This window comes from Scyliorhinus torazame, chromosome 13 (genome assembly GCF_047496885.1).
Source record: "Scyliorhinus torazame isolate Kashiwa2021f chromosome 13, sScyTor2.1, whole genome shotgun sequence".
Classification (NCBI taxonomy): domain Eukaryota; kingdom Metazoa; phylum Chordata; class Chondrichthyes; order Carcharhiniformes; family Scyliorhinidae; genus Scyliorhinus; species Scyliorhinus torazame.
Window position 1 is genome coordinate 155,865,028 of NC_092719.1, and position 19,427 is coordinate 155,884,454.

The following is a 19,427-nucleotide window of genomic DNA, read 5'->3' on the forward strand; positions in this document are numbered from 1 at the left end:
TTGGTTTTGGCCTATCTATATTGTCTTCAGTCCAACAGCTGCAAGAGGAATGCCATGAATGAAGGAGACCACTATATATCTTGCTAAGCGTTCAACCATGTAAGCAGAGGGGGTCTATTTAAACGGCTGGAGAAAATTGATTGCCTCCAGAAGCTGCTCTGTGATCCCTCCATGACAACATGATGGGCAAGGTCAATATGACGGTGCAACATTGGAACCCTTTGAGGTCTGCAAGGAGGTCAAACAGGGTTGTGTTCCAGCACCGACACACTTCGGCATATTGTTCTCCTTAAGGTCATCTACAGAGGGTGCCTATCAGAATTAATGGAAAGCTATTGAGCCTTTGCTTGAGATGCAGGGCATCATCCAAGAGTTGCTCCACATTGCTAGTTCCCCATATCCTTTTAACCTATTTTAAAAATGGGAAATATATCTAACCCGTTTTTAAAATCAGAAACATATCTAACCTGTTTTTAAAATCCAAAATATATCTATCTCCTTCTTGACATCATTTAATGACTCCGGCTCCACCATACTATGGGGCAGTGAGTTCCACAAATTCACCACTCCTGTGAGAAGTAGTTGCTTTTTATCTCCGTTCTAAATCTACCGCCTCTCAACCTACATCTGTGACCTTTCATTCTCGATTCCCCCACAAGTGGGAACATTTGGTCTACATCTACTTTATCAATCCTTTTTAGTGTTTTGTGTACCTCGGTCAGATCCCCCCCCCCCCCCCTCATCCTTCTAAACTCCAGCGAGTACAAGTCTAAACTGTTTAATCTCTCCTCAACCCTTGCATCCCCGGAATCAATCTGCTGAACCTCCTCTGAACTGTCGCTAATGCCACCACATCCTTCCTCCAAATAAGGAGACCAAAACCGAACACTATATTCCGGATGTGGTCTCACCAACACCCTATCCAATCATGACAACATTTTTCTACTTTTCTACTCTAGTCCTTTTGCAATAAATGCTAACATTCCATTTGCCTTTTTATTACATGCTGTACCTGCATACTGACATTCTGCAATTCATGAACAAAGACACCAGATCCCTCTGCCCAGACACGTTTTGAATCTGCTTTCCATTTAGATAATTTGCTTTTTTTTCTGCCAAAATAGATAACCTCGCACTTATTCGCATTAAACTCCATCGGCCAAATTTTGACCCATTCCCCTAGCCTATCTATACACACCTGTAAAATCCTCTCGTCGCTGCCTGCTTTCCTACCGGTTTTAGTATCTGCATTTTGCTATGTTGCATGCCTTGCTTGCAGATCATTTATATAGATTGTAAATAGTTGAGGGCAGAGGACTGACTCCTGCGGCACCCCGCTAGTTATCGTTCGCCAGCCAGAGAAGAACCCATTTTTCCCGCCCCTCTGCTTTGTCAGTCAGTCAATCCTCAATCAGATCAAATACTCTTTTCCACCCCCCCCCCCCCCCCCCCACAATTCCCTTCTGAATCAGTCTTTCATGCCATATTACCATGCATTAGCAGCGTGACACTGGAGGTTGTCCATAGCTTCACCTATCTAGGCTCCACAATCCCCAACAATCTGTCACTTGATGCTGAAATCAATATGCATTGCAGAATCTGCAGCTGGTTGATCCACTCAGAATAAGAATGTGCGACACAACAGCAACTTTATTGAGAACACCAAACTGCGAGTCCACCAAGACAGCATCCTCAGTGCACTCCTCTGAAGTGGTTAGACGTGGACAATCATATCCTCGGCATGAGAAAAGGCTCAACAGTTTCTGCCTTCACTCTCAAAAGTACCTGTAGCAGGACAAAGCTACTTTACATCTATTACATTAAAATATTATAATTTCCAAACCAAAAATCCTTTTAATATACACACTTGTAGCAATAGGCCAAATGGCCTCATTCTGTATGGTTCTATTTTCACTTAAGTTCCATATGCCACAAAACTTTAAACCAAGGCAAGGTCACCACCCGAAGGTCCTGGAACCTGCTAAATCATTGTTGTGAGCCAGGGTTTAGAGAACCCCAAAGTGTATCATGGAATTCACCTGGCCCACAACTTTTAATAGATTGTGGTTATGGGGAGAACACGGGCCTACTTTGCAGGTGTGGTGCATCAGAGAGTTAAAGTACTTTTAAATTAAAACCATGTTTATTTATGAAACCAGTTAACACTTTATAAACCCACAGTAAACATCTTAACAACTATCAACACCAATCCTCCCCACAGATACAATATTCTATAAGTAAACCTTAATCTTTCCTTATTAACATCCGTAAGACAAAAGACCCTATTTAACACCGAGATCAGGTTTAAATTCACGACTGAGAGCAGTCAGCACTATGAAATCACCAAATTGATCTGGAGACAGTCTTTAGTTGCAGAGAGATCCTTATACAGCTTCTTGCTTTGCCTGCAGCTATCCAGCTCTCAAAACGAAACTAAAACACACCCTGTAGCAAACAGCCTAAAACGAAAGTAAAGCAGACAGACAGCTCAGCTGCATCCACACTTTATCACTGATAAAACACCCATTTTTTAAAGGTACATCCACTACAGCTATTTTTATAAACACCCATTTCTTAAAGGTACTCTCACATGACATCATCAATATCTGTGCTGACTCAACCATGTTCATCGGATGGATGATGGTCATATACCCGAAGACCAGCCTTCAGTGAACTGGCAATTGGGCGTCCATGCCTCCATTGCAAGGACAACTGCAAGCAAAATATGAAGATGGTGGATATTGACACTGACGCGATGGTCACAGACAGCCCCTTGACTTCTGGAGGCTGACTGTTTGGAACGGTATTGGAGGAGGCAGGCAGAAATGAAGAGCTCAGTTGGCTGGGAAGAGGGCCCAGAGAGGCCAGCGAATCATGCACCTTCTTAGCTCATTGCCTTCCACTGCAGCAAAGGTGGCAGAGACAGCCATGCTGGAGTGGGATTCCGAAGTCATACAAATTGACACTTAACACAGTTGTCTTATCAGTAAAAGCTTTTGCCTTTTAAAACTTGAAATCATGTGTGGTCTTTTGAATTACAAACTAGAAATTAATTTTTTTAAATAGTTACTGGTCTAAGGTTCCTCCTTGATTGGAACTTGAAATCCAAAACTAATTCTATTTCCCTGTCCTCTCCCTGAAGTCGTGTATCTCCTTGTGCTACAAATGTTTTTCCAATTTTTACTTGATGCAGAACTGCTACCCCAGCTGTTTCCTGTGGTATTCTTTCATGCTCTAGGAAGCCTTTGCATAATGATATGCCTCCAAACCTTTAAAATTTTTTTAGAGTACCCAATTCATTTCTTCCAATTAAGGGGTAATTTAGCGTGGCCAATCCACCTACCCTGCACATCTTTGGGTTGTGGGGGTGAAACCCACGCAAACACTGGGAGAATGTGCAAACTCCACACGGACAGTGACCCAGAGCCGGGATCGAACCTGGGACCTCGGCGCTGTGAGACAGCAGTGCTAACCACTGCGCCACCGTGCTGCCCGATGCCTCCAAACCTCTCCATATACTGGTATTTCCAATTTGAAGACTTTTATTGTTACTGCTAAACATAGACATAGCAAATAGGGAAAGGTTACCAAAATCCTTGATAATTTTAAGTATTCGATTAAATCCTCAATGATTTCTCTGCTTCAGTGGATAAGTTCTCTATCTTGAATTTAAATCATGAATCCCTGCAGTCCAGGAGGAGGCCATTTGGCCCATCGAGTCTGCACCGAACCTTGGAAAGAGCAACATGCCCAAGCCCCCACCCTATCCCAGTAACCACACCTAACTTTTTGGACACTTAAGGGGCAATTTATCATGGCCAGTCCACCTAACCTGCACATCTTTGGACTGTGGGAGGAAACCAGAGCACCCAGAGAAAACCCACGCAGACACTGGGAGAAAGTGCAAACTCCACACAGTCACCCGAGGCCGGAATTGAACAATGGGTTGCTGGCGCTGTGAGGCAGCAGTGATAGCCAGTGCCACCATGCCGTCCCGGGTCATGATTGTTAGCGCTACCAGGAGCCAAAGCATATTTTTTAAGACCACGTTTTGGCTTTCAGAAGCTCATTTTTTATTCTCACTAATTCTTTCATGAGGTGATACAGTCCTATAGTAACATTACTTTCTGTATTTGTGGTGCTTTCTTTCCTTAGGGTTACAAATACTGAAGGGGGGGGGGGTGCTGCATGTGTGTGGGTAATTCAATATTTTTACTTGAAAGCAATGAATTAAATGTTTCTGTTAATTTATTATAAATAAATCTCCCATATTCTGTTTCCAAAATCTAATTCCTAACTGCTTGGCACAAGGTAACTCATTAGGAACAAGTCTCACAATTTCACCCCCTTTTAAAAATTGATTGCGAGCAATTAATACACCAGATTTTTCCATGTTTTTTCTGTCAATTCCCAAGCTTCATTTCCTCACACCCGTTCAAAGTGAATGCTGACAAACAAACATGTCCAGAATTGGCTTCCATAGTTACAACAATGTAACAAGTGGAATACATGCACATTATTTCTGCAGGACCAAGCTATCCATCAAGTAATGAAATGGTTTAACTCGCATATTTAATTCATATTTCAGTGATTCTATTTTTTTGCTAAGCGAATGCATCCTCTCGCATGATCATCCCATGTTTCAATGAGACCAAGGTAGAAATCCCATATCACAAAAGCAACCCAGTTACATGAAAGGAATGTGCGCACGCGCACACAACCCAATGCGATGCATTGTGCGATGGACGTTAAGAACCTGTACACGAATATAGAAACAGAAAAGAGGCTTGCTGGCTGAAATATCTTTCTAAGATTCATCAGCCTAATGGATCAGATTAAGCTATAATCTGGTTACTAAGCTTGGAATCAACAAAAAAACTATTTGAACTCAAATGAATTTTAACTTCAAATCAAAGGCAGAGCTATTGGTACAAAATTTGCCCAGCCTATGCAAAAATGTACATGGCAGTGAGAAGAGCGTAGTTTAAAAAGTGTCCTAGTTGTTACTAGGAATATTTGGATCATTTATGGGGTATTGTGACTTGCACAGAAGTGGAATTAGAAGAAATCATCAATATCCTCCATTAAACAGCACCCTTGAGGAAAGCATTAATTTCATAGAGACAGTATTTCGATTGGCACAAGAAAACAACGCAAACCAGCTCGCAACAAAAGTGTTTTAATAATTACTGACCCACACTACTTCTGTACAAAAAGCAGTCACCCTAAACGCATCTTCCATGGACTCGTGTGGTTACAGCTAATGCGTTTTCATCACACAAAGATGAAATGTATGAAATTGAGTAGATTTTAACCAGCTATTGTTGGTAAGTAGCAGTTCCGAACAGTACTGAAGTTTTGATTATAAACCCAAAATACCACAGATGCTGGAGATCTGAAATGAAAGCAAAATCTAGGTCAGTAGGTCTGGCAGCATTATAGAGAAAGAAGCAGTTCGCGTTTCGAGTCCAATACTTTTCATCATACTTCTGTAATGTGTTGTAAGTTATTTGCCCTTGCTGAATGCCCCAGTATCAACATCCTGGCCAGAAACTCAACTGGACCAGCCATATAAATATGATTGCTTCAAAAGCAGGCCAGAGCTGCGAGTTCTACAGCAAGGAACTCCTGATTCCCGGTTAGCTGAATGAGTGCAGCTCCAAAATCACTTGGAAGAAGCTCAACACCATTCACCACTTTAAACATTCACTCACTCCGCCACTGACACACACTGACAGCAGTGTGTACAGTCTACAAGACACACTGCAATAACTTGCAAAGACTCATTCGACAGTACCTTCCAAATCTGCGACTTCTACCACCTAGAACAATAAGGGCAGTAGAGTAGGCACATGGGAACACCTTCAAATTTCCCTCCCAAGCCTCCTTGTTCATCGTTTTGGGGTCAAAGTCCTGCAACACTGTCTACACTATATGGGCTGTAGAGGTTTAAGAAACCAGCTCACCGCCATTTTTACACTGGCTTTTATATTTAGGCTTGCCAATGACATTTGCATCCCAAAAACATATATCAAATTTCTTGTTAATCTATATTGTCTAATGTGTTATGCTAATCTGTTAACTATTCCAGTTGCCTATTTTGGAAAAACTATTTACTGCTTCCGAGTTTTTAAACTAAACTACATAATCAAGCTATATTGATGGAACTTTTTGGTAGCTTTAAAAGGAAATTAATTAATGAAAATCAAAACTAGGGTTTAATTTTGGGGCTTCTGTTAAACAGTCCTGGATAACTGGACCCAAGGTTCTTTCGAGGTGAGCATTTAGCCTCTGGCTGGTGAATAAAAATGCCTTAATTGTTGGTCACCTTAGTCGTGAGCCTATGATTGGTCAATATAGGTGGTGCAAATAACATGTTTTTGCGTGAAGAAGCTTAACATATTGATTAATGCAGCAGAAAGCATTCAAATCTCAAAGGGGAAGTTCATAAAAGCTCAACCTGGAAATATCATTTTTGGAAGATTGCATTTTCTTCATTTAATACTTAGGGGCAGCACGGTAGCATTGTGGATAGCACAATTGCTTCACAGCTCCAGGGTCCCAGGTTCGATTCTGGCTTGGGTCACTATCTATGCGGAGTCTGCACATCCTCCCCGTGTGTGCGTGGGTTTCCTCCGGGTGCTCCGGTTTCCTCCCACAGTCCAAAGATGTGCAGGTTAGGTGGATTGGCCATGCTAAATTGCCCTTAGTGTCCAAAAGTGTGCAATTACATTGATTTTTACAGACCATTCTTAATGACTTACAAGTTCCCCTTGTTAGAAAAACAAAGATAGTTTTAAGGGATTTATATTTGTATTGGTAAATATTAGAAATGAGGTATTGTTTTAAGTGGGCATTAATTTAATGCTTCTGCGCCTGGAAGGGTGAAACCTATAGTTAGCTTCATGCTGGATAAAGGTCTTTTTATGAGTGGGGGTTAGTTAAATTCCAACTGTTTTTCTGTTGTGCTTAAGAGGAGCCACGGTGTGAAAAATTAAAAAAAAAAAGAAAAACATGAGTGTTGCCGAGCAACTGGGGGCCTTGTATGGTGGAGAAGTTTTAGCTAAATTTTAGACAGGGCACAGGGGAGCGAACATCTCTCAAATTTGCCAGGGAAACTGAAAAGATGCAAACTTACCAAAGAGCAAAGCACAATCCAGGTAACCAGGAAATTGGAACAGAAAGAATGTTTAAGGCACCTGAAGTTAAGAGAACCGAGACGAAGGGTTAAGTGAGAAAACCAAAGGGCAACATGGTGGCACAGTGGGGTTGCTCTGCTGCCTCACGGCGCCGAGGTCCCAGGTTTGATCCCGGCTCTGGGTTACTGTCCCCATGTTTGCGTGGGTTTCACCCCCACAACCCAAAGATGTGCAGGCTAGGTGGATTGGCCATGCTAAATTGCCCTTTAATTGGAAAAAATGAATTGGGTACTCTAAATTTATTTTTAAAAAGTGAGAAAACCAATATCAAAAATTCCGAGGAGAAATCCACAGAAATTAACTTGGGTTCAGAGCTGAGTGTCTGTATTTGACCACAGTCATCTTGTGTGCTCACGAGGGACTTTGTGTTGATGAGACCATTGTAGTTTAAAATGTATGTCGTAATCCTGTGTAGATTTGTTAAGATAAAGGGGGAGTAAAGGAGTATTGTAAAATTAACCAACTTTTCATGCTGTGTTTTAGTGGTCCTGCGACTCTGTTACTCCATGTTTTATAAAGAAAAATAAAAGTTATGGTCTTCTGAGCCGATTCAATTCTGGGATCTTTCCATCCAGTTACAACATCAACTGGGATGGTAACACTTTTCAAATACTTTTGAAACTGTAAGATATTGATGGAAAGCAATTATTTTTTTTCATTATGCTTTTAAAAATAAATTTTTAGAGTTCCCAATTATATATATTTTCAATTAAGGTGCAATTTAGCATGGCCAATTCACCTACCCTGCACATTTTTTGGTTATGGGGGTGAGACTCACGCAGGCACTGGGAGAATGTGCAAACTCCACACGAATAGTGACCCAGGGCCAGGATCGAATCCGGGTTCTCCGTGCCGTTAGGCAGCAATGCTAACCACTGTGCCGCCCCCTTTTCATATTTTTGACTTTCAATCTATTTCTTTTGCTTTTCACTGTGAAAGCGTCCAATTTACATTTCTGTAAGAATTAAAATGTGCCACTTTTTAAAAACCACCATTTCTTTTTCACCACCTTATGCAGGCGAGGAAAGGTCAATACTAAACTTGAGATTCTCTCTTTTCTCTCCAGTTGAAATCTGGGGATTTAAAAAAAAATTTTTTTTTGAAGCCTTTGGTTAGGAGCTGATAAAGAAATATTTATCACCTGAATGCAGAAGAAAGTATAATAATGAGGGAGTTCACTAACATTGACAGCTTTTGTTAAATTAGTGCTAACACTGATCAAAATCCAATGGAAACTAAGGCTCCATTCTGGCACATTGTCTTGTAGAGTTAAGCTGGATCAAAGTTGTTGACACTCACAAAAGTGGGGCTTGGCCGTTATCATTCACCCTGTACCTTTTCTTTACATGTGCTGACCCTAAAATCTAGCTGTTGAAAACATGCTGGCAGGGTAGTACAGCAATCATTTCGACCAAGAAGGAGGCACCTATTACATTGTTGCAAAAAGTGCTTCTGATGCTTTGGCTGGTCATTCCAAAGCACCAGTAAACAGAAGAGTGAAAACATGTTTGAGAATTTGAAAATCTAATCCGAATTTCTCTTCGCTTCCACATATCTGTATTTCCTGATTTAAAAAAAAAAAAAAAAAAACAATTTGGAGGAATGTACATTGCCTCACTTGAGAACAACCATGCTGCTGATTGAGTTGGTACCTTATCAGAATTGATAACATAGTGACAAACCCATCTTCAGTTTGTACTGATTTTGTTTTCATGCAGTACAATCTGTTCTGATATGAAGTTTTGATTCTTCCATTAAACACTCCAATTAGGAATAATTTTAATATACACTGACTGAACAGGATTTATCTGTTTGGAGTGTTATGCCCTATTTGAGACCGGAATGTTGTCAGCTGAGCTGAAACTTTGAGGCTGTTAAGACTTTTGGATGGATTTTCCCGTCTCACCCGCCACAAGAACACCTCACCCGCCACAAGAACACCACAGGCGAGCCGTGTACAATGGAGAACTCCATTGACCTCTGGCGGGATTCTCCGTTCACCACGCGGACGAGGCCAGAAAATCCCACCATATAAGTTTAGGCAAAGAGGAGGTAATTGAGGTATTTATTGATTTTTGCATTTAATGTGTTAGGCAGGTTGGTTCATGTGGGCTGCAGTCGATCCAGGGAAGTTAGAAACAGACATCTACAACACAGGAGAAGAACCAACACTGTTTTATTCAACGATAGAATTGATATATATATATTCAGCTGTGGGTCGACACTATACTGATCTGACTGGTGACCTTGTAGTAGCCTGACCAGACTTACTAGCTACCGCATGGTGTTTGTGCTTGCTAGCTGGTGGACTGTCTCAGTAGCTGGGTCCCGGGAGAGCGGGAAACCTAGTGCCGTCTGGCTTTATAGTGGTAGTCGCCTGTCTGGTGATTGGCTGTGCTGTGTTGTATGCTTACTGGTCATCCTATGTATCAATCACTGCCTGTCTGCATCTCATTATATACATGAGTGGATATTATGACAGCATTCAGTGTGACATTGAAGAAGAAAGCAGAAGTTCAGTTGAATAAGAGTATCATACTGTTGGGTAGAATTAGCATCTGCTCAGGATGGGGTGTACATGACTTTATTGCAAAGGCCCAGGACTGCTCCTTTATTCCACCTCTGAACCCCCTCACCCAAAGACATTCTTACTTTTACATCTTTAATCCCGAGAAGATTTTGCAAAATACCATGTAAAATTGATTGAATTTTGCTGGTCCTGTTTAGTGTACTGTAGATAGACTAAATTAAAGAAAAATAATTGGGTATTCTTTGGGCCAAGGCTTTGGTCAAAGAAATTGGAGTCTTAGAACAGTTGGAAAACTGCATTGTCTGTAATTTGATAACATTTGGCCAAGAAGTTGTTGTTCTTCCATTACTGTAATTGACAAAATAAGGCATATGCAATTAAATTTGTTCTAAGATTCTCTGTTTTAAGCTATAAAACATTAGTAGTTTCTAAAACCCTCCTTTTTATAATTAGATGCAATAATCAAAGTTGCCAAAGACGTTGCTCTTTATTGTACCTTCTCCAATGTTTGTGCACCGTGCTGCAGATGAGGCTGGACCCATGTTTTCTATAAGGCTGTTATCTTTTCCTGGAACTTGTGTTCTAGCCTCCTTGCTGTACACTTTGCTATCTTGTTTGTTTCCTGTATTGCTTCTGTATGCTTTTATGGTAGTTTTGGAAGGTTATCCATAAATACATGCATATATTTGTCAAGTGCGGCTGGTTTAGCACACTGGGCTAAATCGCTGGCTTTTAAAGCAGACCAAGGCAGGCCAGCAGCACGGTTCAATTCCCGTACCAGCCTCCCCGAACAGGCGCCGGAATGCGGCGACTAGGGGCTTTTCACAGTAACTTCATTTGAAGTCTACTTGTGACAAGCGATTTTCATTCCTTTCAAGTGCTGCATCTTGTATGCCAGTTTAGTTTATATATTCCACTGCTACTCATTTTGCAATTATCCATATTTAAATTACATTTACTTTTTTCAGTCCAACTTCCTAATTTACACTTCTTCAGTATTTTGTCGTAATATTTATAATAGTTTCTGCCATCTTGATATTGATATCATCAGTAGAATTGGCTTTGTTTCTGTAAATTGCCTTTTGGAAGTGATGGCTAAAGCATTGCTCTGATATACTTGGTCATTTCTTTTTATGCTGATGTACTGTGTGCGCCTTTCCTTTATTTCCTCTGATTTAGATGAGCTCTGATTCACTTCACACGGGAACTAGTTGCAGGAGAAGGCCATTCGGCCCCTTGAGCCTGCTCGGTCATTCAATAAGATCATGGCTGATCCAATTGTAACTTCAACTCCACATTCTCACTTACCCTCAATAACCTTTCATCCCTTTGCTTAGCAAAAATCTATCTACCTCTGCCTTAAAAATATTCAAAGACTCTGTTTCCAGTGCCTTCTGTGAAGGAGAATTCCAAAGACTCACGACCTCTCTGAGAAAATTTCTCCTTGTCTCTGCCTTAGCATGGTGAGAAACCAATAATCACTACTTAAGCCCCATTTCTATACAATTAATGAGAGCCACCTGTCATTCAATGTCCTCCCCATCAAGTGCTCACGCTGGCTCCGATTAGTACTCCTTTTGACAAAAGTGAACCTGGTGGAAAGGCTTCCGTGGGGAGCCGAGGAGGGGAATAGCAATCTTTGCTCACAGGCAAAGAGCCTGGTGTGCTGGATATGCTACCTCAGTGCGCAGCAGGGGGGTGGGGGACACACTCTGCCGGGGTGGGCCGCTATGGGAGGGGGGGGCAATCGCTTTTGTCATCACCATGCCAACACTTGAATCCCAACCCCTGACCCTGTCTGAATGCCCCACCGATCACCTATAACCCCACCGACGGCTGCGTGGCTGAAGGCAATCGCTAATAGGGAATTGGCAATCGTAGTTAAGTGAGCATTTGACACATGCCAAGTGAGTTCCTGTGTATAGGCAGTCCATGTAGCATGTGGGAGTCATTGCCGAGCATTCTAATCGCACCTTGATGCCTGGACTGTGGGGGAGTCAACACTGTTGCTCTGTTTATTTGGTTCTAAATATGGCGGTCAATACGGTCGCCTTCCTTAATCCTAATTAAGTTTGCTTTAGAGTCGCCAGGTACCTTTCGATACCGCCACAAGGTTCAAACCCGAATACTGATCAAAGAGCCGGTACACCAGTTAGTTAGTTCAAAGTCAATACTATTTATTTACACATTTATCTACTCATGCACGAAATACGACAGACTCCACTATCACTACTGCTAAATAAAGCCTATACTTAGCTTCAGGCGTCCACTCAGTTAGAGGAACAATGGCCGTTGTTCGGATCTGAGGCTGCTGGGGTCGAAGTGGTGAAGGGGAACAGCTACGGTTGTCCGTCTGGTAGCGAGTGTTGACCTTGGACCTCCTTGCTTCTGGTGTAGCTGGTGGAAGGGTCTCTCCGCATTGAGAGCCAATTCCAAGAGAGCGATTCTCTCTTGGGGCCTTCTTCTTATACCCGAAGGGGCTTCGCCCGCTTTTGGGCGGGTGGGCGGGGGCCATGGGGTGGGGGGGGGGGTTGCCTGGAGAGACAGGCAAAGGGTCCAGGGGTCAGCCGCATCACAGAAGAAAGCGACAAGAGGCACATAATAATGTTTGTGCATAGAATCGTTTAATGTGCTGTGAGATACCCCATTTCCGATAGTGCCCTCAGTGATGCTCAACATGCCTGGCCCTCCTAGTTCTATCACTACGTCTTGGTGTTTCCCCAGGATGCACATCTGAGGTGGAGGCAGCCAATTGCTTACCTTTTCACGTGACCCTTGATGTCCCTGGGGCTGGTGGGCCCTGGCCCACGTCTCGATGGCACATGCACAGCCGTGCAGCCCTGTCCAGTGTGCTGACCCCGAGATGCGGCCTCATCAGGGGGTTGGAACTAAAGAGTGCTGGTGGCCACAGTCGCCACCCCATGAGATGGGCCCGGGTTGGCACTCAGCACCCCCCTGCACCTGGTTGGTTCCTATAGGGCCCCGAGTTCACCTTGGGACGGAGGGGCAGCTGGTTTGGGCCCCGGCTGCCCCTACATCATCTGGTGCTGCCAGCCCTGGTGGTTCTCCATAGACCGCACCCCCATGTCGAAGCCTTGGGCGATGCTCCTCTGTGACTGAGACACATCCCCCAGTGACCTGGCCATGCTCTGCAGTGCCTCAGCCATGCCCACCTGTGACTGGGACAAGCTTCGCAGCTCCTCGGCCATTCCTGTCTGAGAGCGGGCCATGTCCCTCTGAACCCCATCAAGATCGGCCTGGTACTGGGTGACATCCCCCCCCCCCCAGTGAGGCAGACATACTGCCAAGGCCCTCAGCCATGTCCGTCACCACCTGCGCGATGCCTTGGACACCTTCACTCATGGTGCCGATGTTGTCCACCAAGCTCGCCACTGCAGTCGCCAACCTAGCTGTGTTGGCCTCGGTGCTGCTCATTGTCAGTGCCATCTCCTGAGCCGGTAGCCTCTGGGACTCCTAAATCTGCTATGATCTGCTGGAGTGACGCTGACACCTCGGCAGCACGGTAGCATTATGGATAGCACAATTGCTTCACAGCTTCAGGGTCCCAGGTTCGATTCCGGCTTGGGTCACTGTCTGTGCGGAGTCTGCACATCCTCCCCGTGTGTGCATGGGTTTGCTCCGGTTTCCTCCCACAGTCCAAAGATGTGCAGGTTAGGTGGATTGGCCATGATAAATTGCCCTTAGTGTCCAAAATTGCCCTTCGTGTTGGGTGGGGTTGCTGGGTTATGGGGATAGAGTGGAGGTGTTGACCTTGGGTAGGGTGCTCTTTCCAAGAGCTGGTGCAGACTCGATGGGCCGAATGGCCTCCTGCTGCACTGTAAATTCTATGATCTCCCTCTGAACGTCCAGGTTGGCCCCTATCCTCTCCATCAGCCCCGGGTAACTGTTCCAGAGGCTCAGCATCGGGCTCGGACTCAACTGGGTCCAGGGACCCAGCAGACCTCCAACTGGGGGTTCCTGCCTCCACCTGATGTACATCAGCAGCAGTGTGATGCTCATCAGATTGTGCCCCAGAAGCCTGACCACTTCAGGCGTGTGTCAAACTGAGGTGTGGTGTATGTATCTACAGTGGTGGAGGGTGGGGATGACTACTGTGCCGCTGTTGCATCCTCTTGGCTCTCCTTCGAGATGTTCTCCCTGGAGTCAGGAGAGGGGGCTGCCCGGGATGGGCTGATGCCGTCGGCTGCTGGACCAGCGGGAGAATGGTCATGTGGTCAGTGGCATGATGGGTCAGGCAGTAAGGCAATCGCTACTCATGTTTGACAGGTCCTCCGGGTGGAGCCTGGTGGTCCCTCACCTCTGCAGCGTCTGCCAGCCTCCATGTTGGTGACCGCGCTGTCCTCGACCACACCAGTCACCTCCTGGGCCCGCTCCTCGAAGGTGGTGAGGATTCTCAAGTCTGGCACCCCACCGCCAGTATGGGCCCCCTCCCACCGATTATGGGAGAGCTTTTCCTGAGGGGACACAGAGGGCATCATCAGTCACACACGTGGTTCACAGCTGTGGATGGTTGTGAAGGGAGGGTTGGGGTGGAGGAAGGGTTGAAGGGGTGGGTGGAAGGAGTGCTGAAGGGGGAGGGGATGGAGGGAGGGTTGGAGGTTGACTGGGTAGATGCTCCCTGTGGAGCTGGGGAGTGGGACGTTGGTGTCTACTCACTCATGCTGCCCGGTGTGTGTCGTTGACCTTTTTCCGACACTGGAGGCCAGTCCTGGTCACACTGCCCGAGCTGACTGCTGCCGCCACCTCGTCCCAGGCAGCGCGTCCAGGAGACTCCCCAGGCCCCAGGTCAGCATCCCTGAATTTTGGGGCTGGTCTTCTCTGCGTCATTGTTGCAAGCTGGATGGGGTTGGCTGTACAAGTGCTGCTGACGTTGTCAGCGAGGGGCTGGCGAGCACGGTCCCAGGTAAGAATGACAGATTTCCTCCCCTAAAGAACATTAAATAAATAACACTGCAATGTTACTGTGAAAAGCCCCTAGTTGCCACATTCCGGCGCCTGTTCGGGTACACTGAGGAAGAATACAGAATTCTCAGCTGGTACGGGAATTGAACCCGCACTGCTGGCCTTGTTCTGCATCACAAACCAGCTAGCCCACTGAGCATTAGTGAACCAGATGGGTTTTTATGACAGCAGACAATGGTTTCATGGTCACCTTTAGACTTCTAATTCCAGATTTTTATTGAATTGAAATTCCACCATCTGCCATGCCACCAGATTCGAACTCTGATCCCCAAAGCATAACTCTGGGTCTCTGGATTGCTAGTCCAGCGACAATACCACTAAGTCATTCTCTCCCCTAGTGGAATGGAGTGTCAGTCGAAACAATTTTTCTTTTCACTCAATCAAGACCCGAATCTCCTGAGAGGCAAAACAATCGTTTATCACTGTTAAGGCCTTAATTGGATCACCCTTCAACCAACTAAATTCAAGGGAACACATTCCAAATTTCTTCAATTTAACCCATCATTATGGTGAATTTGCCCTGTACATAATCCAAGGCTAATGTGTCTTTCCTGCGATGAATTCCCAAAACTTAACAGTGCTGTCTGTGTGTGCTCTTGTTGCCTCTGTCTCCTTCTTTCTTCATTGCCTGTTTCCTCTTAACACTATAAGCGAATTCTTTGGTCAGGCTTCTGTGTGTTTACTTTAATTCTGTAAAGGTGTTTTATTGCCGGCAGGTTATTGCAGTTGTCTGGCTCATATTGACAAAACTGTAGTCTGTGATGAAAGCTCTTAACGTGTGCTTTTCTAAAGTAGGTAAAGTTGTGAAATTGAAACAAACTTCATAATCGAGCTTCCAGAGAGTACATTAGCAGTAAATGAAGAAATTCGTGCATTAAAAAAAAATAATTAAGAAAAATTTTGCAAAGTTTTTCATAATAAATAGTAATAATCCTAACACCGCAAAATAGAGTGAACATTAACATAGTGCAAAAAGAGAATGTACAATAGCAATTGACTAGACTTGACCCCACGCGCCTCAGTCTTCCCACACCCTCCCAACGGAGCACTCACCCCCACTCCCCTATGGGTCGCTGCTGCTGCTGACGTTTTAATTTTCCCTGAGAAGCCATCGGACGGTATTATACGGTTAAACAGCAGCAGCTTTGTACACTTGGCAAAATTATTTACACACATAAGTAGGCATCTGTTCGTGGTGTTGTCGTCCCTTCTCCCAAACGGAGTTCGCTGCCGTTGTCGTCTCATTACGCTTCTGCGCACTTCCGCTTCTGCGGCCCTCCCGTCTTCCCCGTTTTCTCTGTTCCTGTGGACGTTAAGTTTGTTAACGTTTCCCTGCCTCCCCCCTCCCTGGCTCTCCTGTATTCCGTCTCTTCCCTCTACCCGCCCCTGTGGCTCGCCTTTCCTTCCTCTTAAGATTTAGTTTCCCCCCCCCCCCCCCACCTTCCCGGTCTATCTCTCCCTCTCATGCTTTGGCTACTCTCCCCTGTTTCTTGGCTACCTGGCTATTCTTCTGCTTGTTTGTTGGCCACAAACCGGTCTCGGAACAATTGAGTGAATGGCACACACGTTCTGTGGAAGCCGTCGTCTGACCCTCGGATGGCGAATTTGATTTTCTCCATTTGGAGAGATTCCGAGAGGTTGGACAGCCAGCCTGCAGCTTTGTGTGGTGCTGCTGACCGCCAGCCGAACAGGATTCTACGCTGGGCGATCAAGGAGGCAACGGCAAGGGCGTCCGCCCTCCTCCCCAGCAATAGATCTGGCTGGTCTGAAACCCTGAAGACCGCCACTTTTGGGCATGGCTCCACCCTCCTCCTCTTTTTCTCCCCCCCCCCCCCCCCCCCCACCACGGACATTGCCTCAAAGAAGGCTGTCCAGTACTCCACTAGTCTGGGCAGGACCAGAACATGTGGGCATGGTTGGCTGGGCCTCCTTGGCACCGCTCACATCTGTCCTCCACCTCCAGGAAGAACTTACTCATACGGGTTCTTGTTAAGTGGGTTCTATGTACCACTTTTAGTTGCGTCAGGCTGAGCCTTGCGCACGTGGAGGTGGAGTTGACCCTATGCAGTGCTTCGCTCCTGAGTCCCCACCCTATTTCGATCCCCAGGTCCTCCTCCCACTTCATTCTTGTTGCGTCCAATACGGTGTCGACCCCTTTTACCAGTCGGTCATACATGTCACTACAGTTTCCTTTATCTAGTATGCTTGCGTCCAGTAACTCTTCCAGTAGTATCTGTCGTGGTGGTTGTGGGTATGTCCCTGTCTCCTTTCGTAGGAATGTTTTAATTGCAGGTACCTTAGCTCGTTCCCCCTGGCTAGCTGGAATTTCTCTGTCAGTTCACCCAGTGTTGCGATCCTGCCATCCGTGTATAGGTCCCTGACTGTCAGTGTCCTTCTGTCCTGTCCCCACCTTTTGAAGGTGGCGTCAGTCAGCGCTGGCGTGAACCTATGTTGTTGCAGATGGGAACTTTACCTGACATTCTGGTCGGGCAAAATTGTTGCCGTAGTTGGTTCCAGGACTGGAGGGTGGATATTACCACCGGGCTGCTGGAATGTTTTTTGGGTGGGGATGGGGACGGGAGTGCCACCGTGGCGAGGGCCCGGAGGGAGGTCCCCATGCAGGAGGCCTCTTCCGCGAGCACCCACTCGGCTTCTGGCTCCTTGATCCATCCCCTTATTTGCTCGGCCGTCGCCGCCCAGTGGTAAAGTTGTAGGTTTGGGAGGGCAAGCCCCCCCCCCCGGCCTGGATTTTGTTTTTTGTCAGACCTTCTTTGGGATTCGAGCATTCTTCCCCCCCATACGAACGCCATGATTAGTTTGTCGAGTGCTTTGAAAAACGCCTTGGGGATGTAGATCGGGATGGGTCTGAATAGGAAGAGGTACCTGGGCAGCACGTTCATTTTGATCGTCTGGACTCTCCCCGTGAGGGGGAGTGGGAGTGTGTTCCATCTTTGCCGGTCCTTTTTTACTTCCTCTGTCAGACTGGTGAGGTTCCATTTGTGGATCCCTTTCCAGTCATGGGCTATTTGGATCCCCAGGTAGCGGAATTTGTGTCGGACTTGTTTAAGCGGCAGTTCCGTTAGGGCTGCCCCACCTACTTGTGGGTGTACCGGGAAGATCTCGCTTTTGCTCATGTTGAGTTTGTAGCCTGAGAAGGTGCCAAACTCTTTCAAGAGCGCGATGATTCCGTCCATGCTGCTCTGTGGATCCAAAATGTAGAGGAGCAGGTCACCTGCATAGAGTGAGACTCTGTGCTCTCTCCCTCCCCTTCGGATCCCCCTCCAGCTTTTTGTTGCTTTGAGCACAATTGCTAGTGGTTCGATCGCTAGAGCGAACAGCAGAGGGGACAGTGGGCATCTATGTCTGGTGCCCCTGTGCAGCTGGAAGTATCGGGAGTTGGTATTGTTGGTCCGTACGCTCGCCATGGGAGCGCTGTATAGGAGCTTTACCCAGGAGGTGAACCCTGTTCCAAGCCCGAATCGCTCCAGTACCTCTGAGGTATTTCCATTCGACTCTGTCGAAGGCCTTTTCTGCATCTAGGGAGACAATCACCTCTAGTGTTCTCTCCCCGGAGGGGGTCATTATCATGTTCAGCAGGCGCCTGATGTTCTAGGTAAGCTGTCGACTTTTGACAAAGCCTGTCTGGTCCTCTGCGACTACCTCAGGTACAGTCTTCTAACCTTTTGGCCAGTATTTTGGCGTCTGCATTCAGCAGTGAGATGGGTCTGTATGACCCACATTCCGTTGGGTCTTTGTTCTTCTTTGGTATCAGCGAGATTGAGGCCTGTGCTAGCGTGGGCGGCAGTGTGCCCCTCGCTAGCGAGTCTGTGAACATCTCCCGCAGGTGCGGGGCCAGTGCTGTCGCAAATTCTTTCTAGAAGTCTGCCGGGAACCCGTCGGGTCCAGGCGCCTTCCCCGCCTGCATGGAGCTAATGCTGTCCATGATCTCTCCCAGTGCGAGTGGTGCTTCCAAGCCCCGTTTTTTGGCTCTTCCCCCATGACTGGAATGTCCAGTCCATCAAGGAACCGTTTCATCCCAGACTCTCCCATTGGGGGCTCTGAGGTGTACAGCCCTTGGTAGAAGGCCTTGAAGGTTTTGTTGATCTTTTCTGGTTCTGTTTCTAGTGTGCCTCTGGTATCCCTGATTTGTGCAGTTTCTCTGGTGGCTGCCTGCTTTCTCAGCTGGTGTGCCAACAGGCAGCTGGCTTTGTCTGTGTTCGTATAGTGTCCCATGTGCCTGGCAGAGTTGGTGCACTGCTTTCCTGGTGGAGAGCAGGTCAAAGTTCCTTTGTAGCTCTTTCCTCTTCGCCAGGAGCTCTACGGTCGGGGCCTCGGAGTATTTACGGTCTACCTCCAGTACGGAGTCGACCAGCTGCTGCCTCACCACCCTTTCCTCCCTATCTCTTCATGCTTTGAAAGCGATGATTTCCCCTCTTAGTACGGCCTTTAGTGCTTCCCAGAATGTGGAGGGTGAGACCTCCCCGTTCTGGTTGTTGTGTGTACTCTGCAATGGCCCGTGATAACCTTTTGTTGAAGGCCTTGTCCGCTAGTAGGGCGACGTCCAACCTCCATGTGGGGCGTTGGGCCCTGCCCGTCTCCAGCCTCACGTCCATGTAGTGTGGAGCGTGGTCGGATATCACAATTGTGGAGTATTCCACCTTGTCTATCCCCGGAAGCACCGTTTTCCCTACCACAAAGAAGTCAATTCTGGTGTA

At 46.3% G+C, this 19,427-nt stretch overlaps 1 protein-coding gene and 1 long non-coding RNA gene across 5 annotated transcripts in view; one reads left to right on the forward strand and one right to left on the reverse strand.

The window, feature by feature from the left end:
* Positions 1–19,427, forward strand: part of lrig1 (leucine-rich repeats and immunoglobulin-like domains 1) — a 186,710-nt gene that overhangs the window by 39,937 nt on the left and 127,346 nt on the right. The gene's annotated exons all lie outside the window — the stretch shown is intronic.
* Positions 1–19,427, reverse strand: part of LOC140388328 (uncharacterized) — a 49,860-nt gene that overhangs the window by 24,604 nt on the left and 5,829 nt on the right. The window contains exons 2-3 of one of the 4 annotated variants that reach the window (XR_011934142.1): positions 7,139–7,199; positions 5,195–5,395 (exon numbers count right to left, since the gene is read on the reverse strand). The exons of 2 other annotated variants lie outside the window; for them this stretch is intronic. This is a non-coding gene — a long non-coding RNA (uncharacterized lncRNA). The remainder of the gene's footprint in view (positions 1–5,194; positions 5,396–7,138; positions 7,200–19,427) is intronic. One more of the 4 variants, XR_011934143.1, reaches the window with a different exon arrangement.